This window comes from Schistocerca piceifrons, chromosome 11 (assembly GCF_021461385.2).
Source record: "Schistocerca piceifrons isolate TAMUIC-IGC-003096 chromosome 11, iqSchPice1.1, whole genome shotgun sequence".
NCBI classification, from domain to species: Eukaryota; Metazoa; Arthropoda; class Insecta; order Orthoptera; family Acrididae; genus Schistocerca; species Schistocerca piceifrons.
The window spans coordinates 113,175,269-113,187,765 of NC_060148.1; the positions used below are offsets into that span (position 1 = coordinate 113,175,269).

The 12,497-nt window shown below is 42.4% G+C and overlaps 1 protein-coding gene across 2 annotated transcripts in view; it reads right to left on the reverse strand.

The window, feature by feature from the left end:
* The window catches only part of LOC124719995, a 517,761-nt gene that overhangs the window by 450,198 nt on the left and 55,066 nt on the right, over positions 1-12,497 (reverse strand). The gene's annotated exons all lie outside the window — the stretch shown is intronic.

Below are 12,497 nucleotides of genomic sequence, written 5' to 3' on the forward strand. Positions count from 1 at the left end.
CCTTTCTTTCAGGAGTGCTAGTTCTGCAAGGTTCGCAAGATTGCTTGATTTCCTGTGTTATTATCACTGGACTAACATTAATAATATGTGCATTTAATTCTGTTGTGGTTGTTCACTTTATGGAATTTCATTTAAGTAATGTATTTTACATATTTCGTGGTCTGGAATTGCAGATTTACGAAAGTAGTGTGCAGTGTTGAGTGGCAAGTTCGGTCTTTCCTGTGGCCAGCAAGTCATGGTCGGTAGCTTGTTCCACTGGTGCCATGTGAGGGCAGGCCAGAAGGCACATCATGGCCACAGCTGGGACCAATGGACAAAACAAAGTCAGTTGGTGTGGGCTCCATTGTGTTTGAATTATATTTATAGATCTGTACTGGGGTGCCAATTAATTTATGTTTCATAATGTTTCCATAAGGTGAGGTTCAACAGCCATAAAGTGTTTTATAAAATGTATTTTAAATACCAGCTGTCAACCGGTTTTGGTAATAACCACCCTCCAGAATGCCTATCAACATCAACATTAATGATTTAGGAATGTACAATTCCTACACAAATTACAAAACTCAACAAATATACGGTTGCAAAATTCATTTTTGTACTTACTGCGTAATACAGATTACTTAAAAGTATCCCATACTCCATTGAAGCTGAACAATATCAAAATTATCTAGTGATATTGTACAAACACCTGACATAATTTGTCTTAGAATACTGACAGTCATATCTCATGTCAAACAGACAGACGTCACAGGAAAAACAAGACGAACAATTACAGGAAGAATGCGTCAGGAGTCAGGTTATATCAGAGAAAGTACATTTGTACTGCATAGGTAACACAATAACATACTTCTGCTGCAGTGGTAATGTGAAGGAACAGAACATCTTTACCGACGTCGTTGACTGAGTGTAAACAAAAAGAGAGGAGTATTAATACTGGAATTTACACTAAAATCTGTCGCAAGGTAAAAGCGAAACCACATATCAGTGAAACCAGATATTATTACAACAACAAATGTGTACACCCGGTTCAGAGCGCAAAAGAAATTATTTAATAAAAGCAGTAATGTTAGTCTAAAGGGCAACAACGAATTTCCTTTTGGTGCTTCACTTACAACATCCCTTTTTTTTTACTTAAGTGATATTAAATTAAAACAAACAGTGCTGTGCAATTGCGTATATCGTTTCAAGACGATCAGTTGTATAGTTCTATGTAACGTAATAACAAACTTCAAAGTGTAAATTTTTCGTGACACCGCTAAGATTACCTTTACCTCATATTTTAAGGGCTACTCTTGAACAACAGAAGACAGTCATCAGCTGAGTAGGAGGAGACATGTAAGAAAACGACATAAATGCTTCATAGGACGATAGTAATCGATATACAACAAATAATTCCTATATTAACACACAGTAGTAGCAAAAAACAAATTTTCTACACAGTGTGGTACAATTACAGTGCTAAAAACCACCTAGGCATCAGGTTCCACATCATCATTATTACCTGTATTGGATATACAGAACAGTAACGATCACGGCATAACACTGACATCTACACTATTGAGAAAATTTAGAGAACTGGTATTTCAAGTTGACTGCCAAACTAGTCTAATGCTGCCAACATACATTGCGCATAAGAACCATGAAGTTGTGGATATTAAAACAATCCATGTCTAAAAACAATCTAATCATTATGCTTCTACCTATTTCAAGATAACAGGGTAAGGAGATGAACCCAGTCGGATTATATACAACAAATATTGGTCATAGGTATTATTACTGTATAATACAATAAGACTCTATATCAGTGTTCGTTTCGTGACCACAGATGAACGATAAATAAATAGAAGATAATTACACATATACCAGATATTACGTATTTGGTGACAAACCGTATCACATCCAGCCCATGAACATTGCCCCTAGCACAACTTCCATATACAGATACCACAAAGACCCACATTTCTTAATAAAACATAATTACAATTGGCATACAATTTCATATAATAATAAGGTATCTTATCTATCTATGTATAACTATAAGAGGACCATAACACGCAAAAAGGAGGTTTGAGATCAATAGGAGAAATACACTACGTAATCAAAAGTATCTAGGCACCTGGCTGAAAATTACTTACAAGTTCGTGGCACCCTCCATCTGTAATGCGGGAATTCAGTATGGTGTTTGCCCACCCTTAGCCTTGATGAACGCTTGCACTAGCGCAGGCATACGTTCAGTGAGATGCTGGAAGGTTTCTTGGGGAATGGCAGCCCATTCTTCACGGAGTGCTGCACCGAGGAGAGGTATCGACGTCGGTCGGTGAGGCCTGGCACGAAGTCGGCGTTCCAAAACACCCCAAAGGTGTTCTATAGGATTCAGGTCAGGACTCTGTGCAGGCCAGTCCATTACAGGAGTGTTGTTGTCGTGTAACAACTCCGCCACAGGCCGCGCATTATGAACAGGTGCTCGATCGTTTTGAAAGATGAAATCGCCATCCCCGAATTGCTCTTTAACAGTGGGAGGAGGCAAGATTGTGCTTAAAACATCAGTGTAGACCTGTGCTGTGATAGTGCCACGCAAACCAACTAGGGGTGTTAGCCCCCTCCATGAAAAACAGCACTACACACGCTGGCACATGACGTTCACCGGCCATACGCCATACCCACACCCTGCCATCGGATACCCACATCGTGTACCGTGATTCGTCACTCCACATAACGTTTTTCGACAGTTCAATATTTAATGTTTACGCTCGTCAACCCAAACGAGGCGTCGTTAGGCATTTATCAGCGCGATGAGTGGCTTATGAGCAGCCGCTCCACCATGAAATCCAAGTTATCTCACCTCCCGCTATAGCACCCCAACGACTCCCTTAAGGTCAATTAAGACAGAATATCATAATATGAAGTAGGGAAGAGTTATCTTGGCAAATACGACATCTTTGCCGATAAGCTAACTCCAAGAAGTTTTGATAACAACAACATTATACATCACTGAGAGTTTTTGTTATGAAAAGAGGAGGAAGAAACCTCAGATTTAATTAATGGACAAATATCCAAGTGATAATTGCAATTAATATCTTGAAAGCTAAGTCCAAGGTGATGTTAGTCAGAGATAACTTTTATGTGGAAGAGAGTTTTAAGCGCAAACGAAGAAATTCAATGCGGTTACAATACTCTTTCACAGAAGAAGTCGCTTGCTGGCTGTCGTCCTGTAAGGACGTGCGAGAACAATTCTTGTTTTAGTTATTGAGAGTACGGAACGCAACGAGATTGTTTTGCGTTCAGAAGTGTTTCTTGCGTGATGTGATTCACAAACTTCGGAAACTGATTTTATAAGCAGAGACAGGAACTGATAGACGCGTTTAACCGTGCATAACGGGTTAATTAAACTTCATTGACGAAACTAGTGAATATTGGAACTAAAAGAAGACTACACTCGATTAGTCTCGAGTAAGACATAATTACACGACTTCTCGAAGATTGTAATAGTCAAGAAACTTAATTTTAATAGAACTGACTTTACCAACCAACTGCGTGTGAGTGTGGTGCGAAAGTTATAAAGTATTTAGTGGACAAGGAACAAGAAACTGTTCGTTCCAAGTGAAACATCAAGCGTGGACTACATTATTAAGTGATGTAATCGATGATGGTTAACGAACGACTGTTCAGCAGGTACAATTTAATCTGAATATCAAAATACCTACTTAATTAATTGAAAAGAGAACTTTTGAAAATTGTTTTTAACACTACGGCGTAGGTTCACTCAGACGTGATCAAATAGTATCTGTGGATATCGCTTCATACAGGTTCAAGAACTCCATAGCAACGAGCCAACAACGTACGAGAAGACTGATAATCACGACGTTTGCTCGCAATTGGTGGTGTGTACGATGCGGATGAGATAAGATTTAACAACTACTGCATATCCGGGCAATGAATCATTCAAGCTTAAATCAGAAGAAGCGTCCATCGTACGAGTTCGCATTTCTGTCTCCCGTTCACCAACGGGGACCTACGTCATCGCGCACCGTGTCTCAACTCCACTGCGAGAGCTGTGGCAGCAGCAGCAGCTCTACGGCGTCCACAGTATGAGCACGCGGTTGGAGTGCAGGGACGCCACAACGCCTAACTGTCACAGTGTGGGGCGGCGGTTAATTTGTAAAAATAAATTGCTGTATAAATGCTTGCATGTTGAATCAGTTTCTGGCTTTTAGAATGTTGTTAATGCTGTCTTTCGCCATTCTCAACACTGGCTCTCTATTTACTTTTTAGCACCCAGAAAGTGATTTAACAAAACGTGAAGCCTGTAATTAGAGTTCCTAGTGCCCACTTCATCTGAGAATACATTTATAGCTGCAGCTTATAGCGCTGAGGAATTAGGAGATTGTCAGGAATTTCTAATAAAAAACGATTTTCCAAAATAGTTGAGTATATTCTGAAGTTCACTGATAAAAAACACAAGTATCCTTTCAACCTAACTAACAGAGCAGTTCAGAGTCTAATGCGCTGATGCAACTATAAATGTCCGAATTAAATGTTGAAATGAATGCTCGCCATAATTTGATGAGAGTATTTCATCAAAAGCCATGCTAAATAATTGGTAGAATGTCTGTCCCGCGACGGCACGTGAAAATACGACAATACGCAAACTGAAGCTAGATAATGAAAATCATCCCAGAATTAACCCTTCACTTGAAATGATTTCATGGTTCCACGTATCTCTAGTAACTTAATACGACACCCGAGGCTGTTTGTAGCAGTGATACCAATGCGACGCGACTCCCGACACAAATGGCTTGTTATTCAGCGTCTGGAGAGAACTGGGGCCTTCCTTCCTCGCGCAGCGTTCTTATATATAAAGCCGCGGTGTGGACGGCTAAGGGAACGCCTGATCAAATCGGCTCTCCCGACTAGCCGCTGGGCTAGTAACGCACCACTTCAAGTTACATAATAATTTATAGCTTCTTTTGCTGATGGCCGATGAAGCTCTTAATTTAAACGTGCATTCAGGACGCAGGTAAGTACTGATAATAAATTTTTGACGTGGCTAAGTTAAATATTTTAGGCGAGAGAAATAATTTAATTACACTGCACGCAGTAGATGAGCTCTGAACTGGCCCTTTTGAGATCCGCTATCGCTATAATTTTATAGGTATTCAAAAGAAACTTTTCACATCTTCGTAGTCATAGCGGACCTCCAATCTATTTAAATCTAAACATCCTAGCCTTATTTATTAGCCTACTTAATCTATCTTGCTTCCTTCAGTTTTGAGACGAAAACCAGAAAATCATGAAATTCCACTAAAATCTTAATTTGTGAAATCCAAAGTACTGTTTTTATTAAATCATTATGAAAGATGAATCTAAATATAAATTTTGAAGTCTCTAGCTCTTTTCTGTTGCACCAATGATTTTTTTAGAAAAACGTCCAAATTTCGAAAATGACTTAAGTTATCGAACTGATATTCAACACACATTAATTTAGTATTATTCCTGACATGCTAGAAAAGTTTTAGGTTCTTTGCTTGATTTTTAAGGTATTGCGCAACATTTATGACGTCAGAGCTAGTTACAGCAGACTGGCTAGCACACAATGGAAACTGATGTGAATTTACTAAAGCGTGAGTAGGCTGCTTCCCTACAACAATACTTGCAGTGGATGCTGATGCAGTTTGGAATTCCGTGTGATGGTCTGGAATGATGTCTACCTATTACGCATTACCACCCTCTTCAACTGTCGGTGGTCTCTAACAGTCAACAGATGACGTCGACCAGTACGGTTTGTGCTGTACATGTCCCTTCACGTTTCCATTTCACTATCACATCGGAAACAGTCGATCTAGGGATCCTTAGGAGTATGGAAATCTCGCGTACAGACGTGGGACACAAGGGAGACCCAATCACCTGACCACGTCCGAAGACCGTGAGTTCTGTGGAGCGCCCCATTCTGTTCTCTCGCGATGTCTAATGACTACTGAGGTTGCTGATAAGGAGTACCTGGCAGTAGGTGGCAGTACAATGCACCTAACATGAAAAACATATGTTTTTGCGGGTGTCCGGATACTTTTGATCACATAGTGTATCTCACTTCAAGGTGTTACGCCAAAAGCAGGAGAAATAAAAACATTTTCTCTAAAAAGAGAGGAATTATACAAGCTACAAGTCTGTTTACTTAAGTGAATCCACAACAAATCTAAAAAGATGAGTTTATTGATTACAAAGATCGCAGTACATTGAAACATAAGCCAAGTATAAAATATATATACACGATAACACCTATTTGAAACCACATTGCAAAGATTTTTGCAAAGATTTTTGAATTCTTGCGGTAGCTTACTAAAAGTGGATGCAGCAGTATACTGCACACCTTTCTACACAAGAGTTAAGGAAGTCCGACGCAAATGCAGGTTGGATTTATGCCGAGTATTAACTGAGCGAAAGCTGCTTATGCTTGTGAATGGGCTGATATTGTTAACAGGGAACGACAGTACAGAATATATATATTCAAAATACCCAGACTAGTGAAAAGGGGTCGACAAGAGGTTGCGAACTAATACCACTTATTGCCCGAACCGCCCGTTTGTGAGACAAAAATATTCTTTTAGAATGGGAAGAGTTACCCCAAAATATAATACCATACGACGTAACAGAATGAAAATAAGCAAAGTACAGTAATTTTCGTTTTAGACAATCACTTACTTCAGATAACGTTGGAATAGTAAAAATGGAAGCATTGAGTGCCTGAACAAAAATCCTGAACGTGGGCTTTCCGCGACAGTTTAGAATGTATCTGAACAGCCAGAAATTTGAACTGTTCAGTTTTGTTAATCATATCCACATTCTGTGAATTTAAAACGTCGGCTTTTGTTGAATTGTGTGTTAGAAACAGTAAAAACTGAATCTTACTGTGATTTAGCGTTAGTTTATTTTCTATGAACCATGAACTTACGTCACGAACTGCACTATTTGAAACCGAGCCAATGTTGCACACAACATCCTTTACTGCCAAGCTAGTGTCATCAGCAAGCAGAAATATTTTAGAGTTACCTGTAATACTGCAGGGCATAACATTAATATAAACAAGGAACAGGAACGGCTCCAAGTCTGATCCCTGGGCCCTCCCCATATGACCTTGCCCCACTCAGACCCTACAGCACAGCCATTCTCAACACTTTTCTCTGCTGTTGAAGTATGAGTTGAACCAATTGTGAACTACTCCTCAAATTCCGTAATGATCCAACTTCTAGAGCAATATTTTGTGATCAACACAATCAAACGCCTCAGTCAAATCAAAAGATACGGCCAGCGTTCGAAACCTCTTGTTTAATCCATGCAGTGTCTCAGAGAGAAAAGAGAATACAGCATTTTCAGTTGTTAAACGGCTTCTAAAGCCGAACTGTAGGGAGGCAGGGGTTTCGAGGGGGAAGACTGTACGATGTCGAAAGGCGCGCTTTGCCTTCCCTGCTGTGAGACAGTCCTTCCTGGCATCTTTTTGTGCTTACGCCATGAGATGGCAGGTCAACAGGCACGTCGCTGCACCGCGTGTTGCTTCAGCCCAGGTGGGGCAGTGGTGGATGACAGGAAGTCAGCTGGTGCAGATCCATAAACAGAAAGCCTGCTGCCAGCTGGGACGCCAGGCAGCTGTCTACAAGACATCACCAACGGTCAGCAAAAGTGTGGCCGCCGTTTGGGCACAGACAGTCTGGCTAAGAGGTGGTGTGTTTCCCCAGCGCAGTGGACGGCGATTCCAGAGCATATGGCGAAAGGGGCTTCTGCATTTCAGAACGACCATTACCTACATCTCCCTACCTACCTACCTACAGCTGCAGCTTGGTCATTAAATAATACAGTATAGTGTATAGTCCAGAGGGCAACTGGTACATTCAGTGTATTGGTTCCCAAATAATATTACACGCTGGAAGGTGGTGGCTGTACGGCGATGTGCTACCGTTTGTGCGACGGTACCCTGGCCACACGAATATGTTCTCTAAAGGCGACGGCCATTTTGAGTGTGTCAATTACATGTCGTGAGCTTGATTTTTTTGTGTTTATTGCAATGTATGAGATTTTGGATTACTTCCACCGTACGAGAGATTGATTTGGCCGATTTGCACACAGATGTAACCTAGATACTTTGCTATGTGCGAGTATTTCATTGGCACTATGTCATCAAAAGTATACGAGCACCCCCAAAAACATACGGTTTTCATATTAGGTGCATTGTGCTGCCACCTGCTGCCAGGTGCTCCATATCAGCGAACTCAGTAGTCATTAGACGTTGTGAGAGAGCAGAATGGTGCGCTCCGCGGAACTCTTCGACTTCGAACATGGTCCGATGATTGGGCGTCGCTTGTGTCGTACGTCTGTATGCGAGATTTCCACACTCCTAAGCATCCCTAGGTCCACTGTTTGCGATCTGATAGTGAAGTGGAAACGTGTAGGGACACTTACAACACAAAAGGGTACAGGTCGACATTGTCTGTTGACTGACAGACTCTGCCGACAGTTGAAGAGGGTGTTAATGTGTAATAGGCAGACATCTATCCAGACTATCACACAGGAATTCCAAACTGCATCAGGATCCACTGTAAGTACTATGGCAGGCACGAGCTGAGAAAACTTGGATTTCGTCACTGAGTGGCTGCTCATAAGCCAAACATCACGCCGGTAAATGCCAAACGACGCCTTACTTGGCGTAAGGAGCGTAAACATTGGACGAAGTAACAGTGGAAATACGTTGTGTGGAGTGACGAATCACATCACGGTACACAATGTGGCGGTCTGGTGGCAGGGTGTGGGTATGGCGAATGCCCAGTGAACATCATATGCCAGAATGTGTAGTGCCAACATTAATATTCGGATGCGAGGGTTATAGTGTGGTCGTGTTTTTCATCGAGGAGGCTTGTACCCCTTGTTGTTTTGCGTGGCACTATCACAGCACAGGCCTACACCGATGTTTTAAGCACCTTCTCGCTTACCACTGTTGAAGAGAAATTCGGGGATGGAGACTGCATCTTTCAACACGATCGAGAGCACCTGTTCGTAACGCACAGCCTTTGGCGGAGTGGCTACACCACAATAACATCCCAGTAATGGACTGGCCTGCACAGAGTCCTGACCTGAATCCTATAGAACACCTTCGAGATGTTTTGGAACGCCGACTTCGTGCCAGGCCTCACCCACCGACATCGATACCTCTCCTCAGTGCAGCACTCCGTGAAGAATGAGCTGTCATTCCCCAAGAAGCCTTCCAGCACCTCATTGAACGTATGCCCGCAAGAGTGGAAGTTGTCATCAAGGCTAAGGGTGGACCAAGACCATACTGAATTCCAGCATTACTCATGGAGGGTGCCACGAACTTGTAAGTCATTTTCAGCCAGGTGTCCGGTCACTTTTGATCACATAGTGTATATGATTTTTGTACATAGGACTGTATGGAAGTATATTCAGATCAATGTGTAACAATGTAAGTTATCCTAATTAGACTTTTGAGTCCTCTTAGTGTCCTATGGATACTAGTACATTATTATTTTTCTTGTTTTTGGCTGTATATTTTAATTATTACTGTTACTACCAAATTCTGTGAGCTATGGTAAGTGACTTTAATTGTCTTTGTTGAACTGTGTTTCGTTGTATTGAAGGAATTTTGGTTGTTCTTGTCTGAGTGCTGCTTCTGGAACTATATTGCCTGATTACTAATCTATGCTTGCTTCGTACTATTCCGCAGTAAAGAAGACTTTATTTTTGTAAATTAGCCCACATCAGCACAGCCTCCAGCCCAAACCCTTCTCTATCCAAATCACATGCTACACTCGAAAGTTACACTTACAACTGTAGCTGGAAAAGTAATAGCAAAGGAAATCAGTCACGTGTGTAAATGATAAAACCTGGTTTGAGGACGAAAACGGAAAGCGTTATGCGTTCTTGAAGATGTTCAAATAAGCTGTGTTTACATGAAGTCTAACGAAATGGTTCAAATGGCTCTGAGCACTATTGGACTTAACATATGAAGTCATCAGTCCCTTAGAAGTTAGAACTGGTCAAACCTAACTAATCTATCACACACATCCATGCCCGAGTCAGGATTAGAATCTACGATCGTAGCAGCAGTGCGGTTCCGGACTGAAGCGCCTAGAACCACTAGGTCACAGCGGCCGGCCACATGAAGCCTAATTTCAGGAAAGCAGATACAGATTTTCACGCACTTGTTCTCCAAGCACAACAGTACTGTCTTGCTTCCTTCGCAAAGACTTTGAAACTGACTACAGTTTATCGAGTAATAAAGTTGTTACACAGTATATGATGGTTCTAAAGTTCTTTACAAAATCAGATGGTCATGGAATCATAAGATGCACAGTGTATGTAAATAACGAGAAGCAGACAGACTCCTCATTCAAGAGATTAGAAATGAAGACTGTGGTAGTTACAGCGTCACGGAAAACATCACCTGACACTGTGATCTCTTCTGACTGAGTAGTAAACGTAGGACTTTTTCCAGATAATATTTAAAAATTTATACTTTTCTTACTTATTTAAATAATATTTATTGATAATGCACGAATTTTCATCTTACGAATCTACATCTACATAAATACTCCGCAGCTCCCGTAAGGTGCGAGGCGGAAGCTACCTGCAACACTACTTGTCATGTTCCCTCCTGTTCCACTCTCAAACAGAGCGACGGAAAAACGACTGTCTGTATGGCTCCGTATGAACCCTAATTTCTCGTGTGTTATCTTCCTGGTCGTTACTCGCAAAGTATGTTGGCTGCAGTAGAATGGTTCCGCAGCGGTTCTCCGAGATACGGTCTGGAACCGCGCGACCGCTACGGTCGCAGGTTCGAATCCTGCCTTGGGCATGGATGTGTGTGACGTCCTTACGTTACTTAGGTTGAAGTAGTCCTAAGTTCTAGGGGACTGATGACCTCAGCAGTTAAATCCGATAGTGCTCAGAGTCATTTAAACCATTTGAATAGTACGGCAGTCAGCTTCAAATACCGACTCTCTAAAGTTTCTTAATAGGGTTTCCTGAAAACAACGCCGCTTTCCCTCCAGCGCTTCACATCTGAGTTTCTGAAGCATCTCCGTAACACTTACGTTTTGTTCAGACCTACCGGCAACGAATCTAGCAGCCCTCTTCTGAATTACTTCTATGTGGTTCCACCAGTCCGAGCTGGTACGGATCGCGAACACTCGAGCAGTACTCAAGAATAGGTCGCAGAAGCGTCCCATACGCGGTCTCCTTTACAGGTGAACCACTCCTTCCTAAAAGTCATCCAATACACCGAAGTCGACCATCCACCTTCCCTACCACACGTCTCACATGATTGCTCCATTTCATATCACTTTGAAACGTCAGGCCCAAACATTTAAATAACTTGACTGTGTCAAGTAGGACACTAGTAATACTGTAAGTGAACTTTACGGGTTTTTATCTTCCTACTTACCCACATTAACTTCCCACATTTAGAGCGAGCTCCCATTCATGATACCAACTAGAAATTTTCTCTAAGTTGTATCTTCCTAAAGTCATTCTACTTCGCACCTTCCCGTAGACCACGGCAGCATTAGCAAACAACTGCAGATTGCTGCCCACCTTGTCCGCCAAATCATTTACACTACTGGCCACTAAAAGTGCTACACCAAGAATGTGGCGCGCTACAGACGCGAAATTTAAACGACACGAAGCAGATGCTGTGATATGCAAATGATTAGCTTTTCAGAGCATTCACACAAGGTTGGCGCCGGTGGCGACACCTATGATGTGCTGACGTGAGGAAAGTTTCCAACCGATTTCTCATACACAAACAGCAGTTGACTGGCGTTGCTTGGTGAAATGTTGTTTTGATGCCTCTTGCAAGGGGGAGAAATGCGTACAATCACGTTTCCGCCTTTCATAAAGGTGGGATTGTAGCCCATCGCGATTACCGTTTACCGTATCGCGACATTGCTGCTTGCGTTGGTCGAGATCCAATGACTATTAGCAGAATATGGAGTCGGTGGGTTCAGGAGGGTATCACGGAACGCCGTAATGGATCCCAACGGCCTCGTATGACTAGCAGTCGAGATGACAGGCATCTTATCCGCATGGCTGTAACGGATCGTGCAGCCACGTCTCGATCCCTGAGTCAACAGATGGGGACGTTTGCGAGACAACAACCATCTGCACGAACGGTCCGACGACGTTTGCAGCAGCACGGACTATCAGCTCGGAGACTGTGGCTGCGGTTACCCTTGACGCTGCATCAAAGACAGGAGCGCCTGCGATGGTGTACTCAACGACGAACCTCGGTGCACGAATGGCAAAACGTCATTTTTTCGGACGAATCCAGGTTCTGTGTACAGCATCGTGATGGTCGCATCCGTGTTTGGCGACATCGCGGTGAACGCACATTGGAAGCGTGTGTTCGTCATCGCCATACTGGCGTATGACCAGGTGTGATGGTATGGGGTGCCATTGGTTACACGTCTCGGCCACCTCTAGTCCGCATTGAAGGC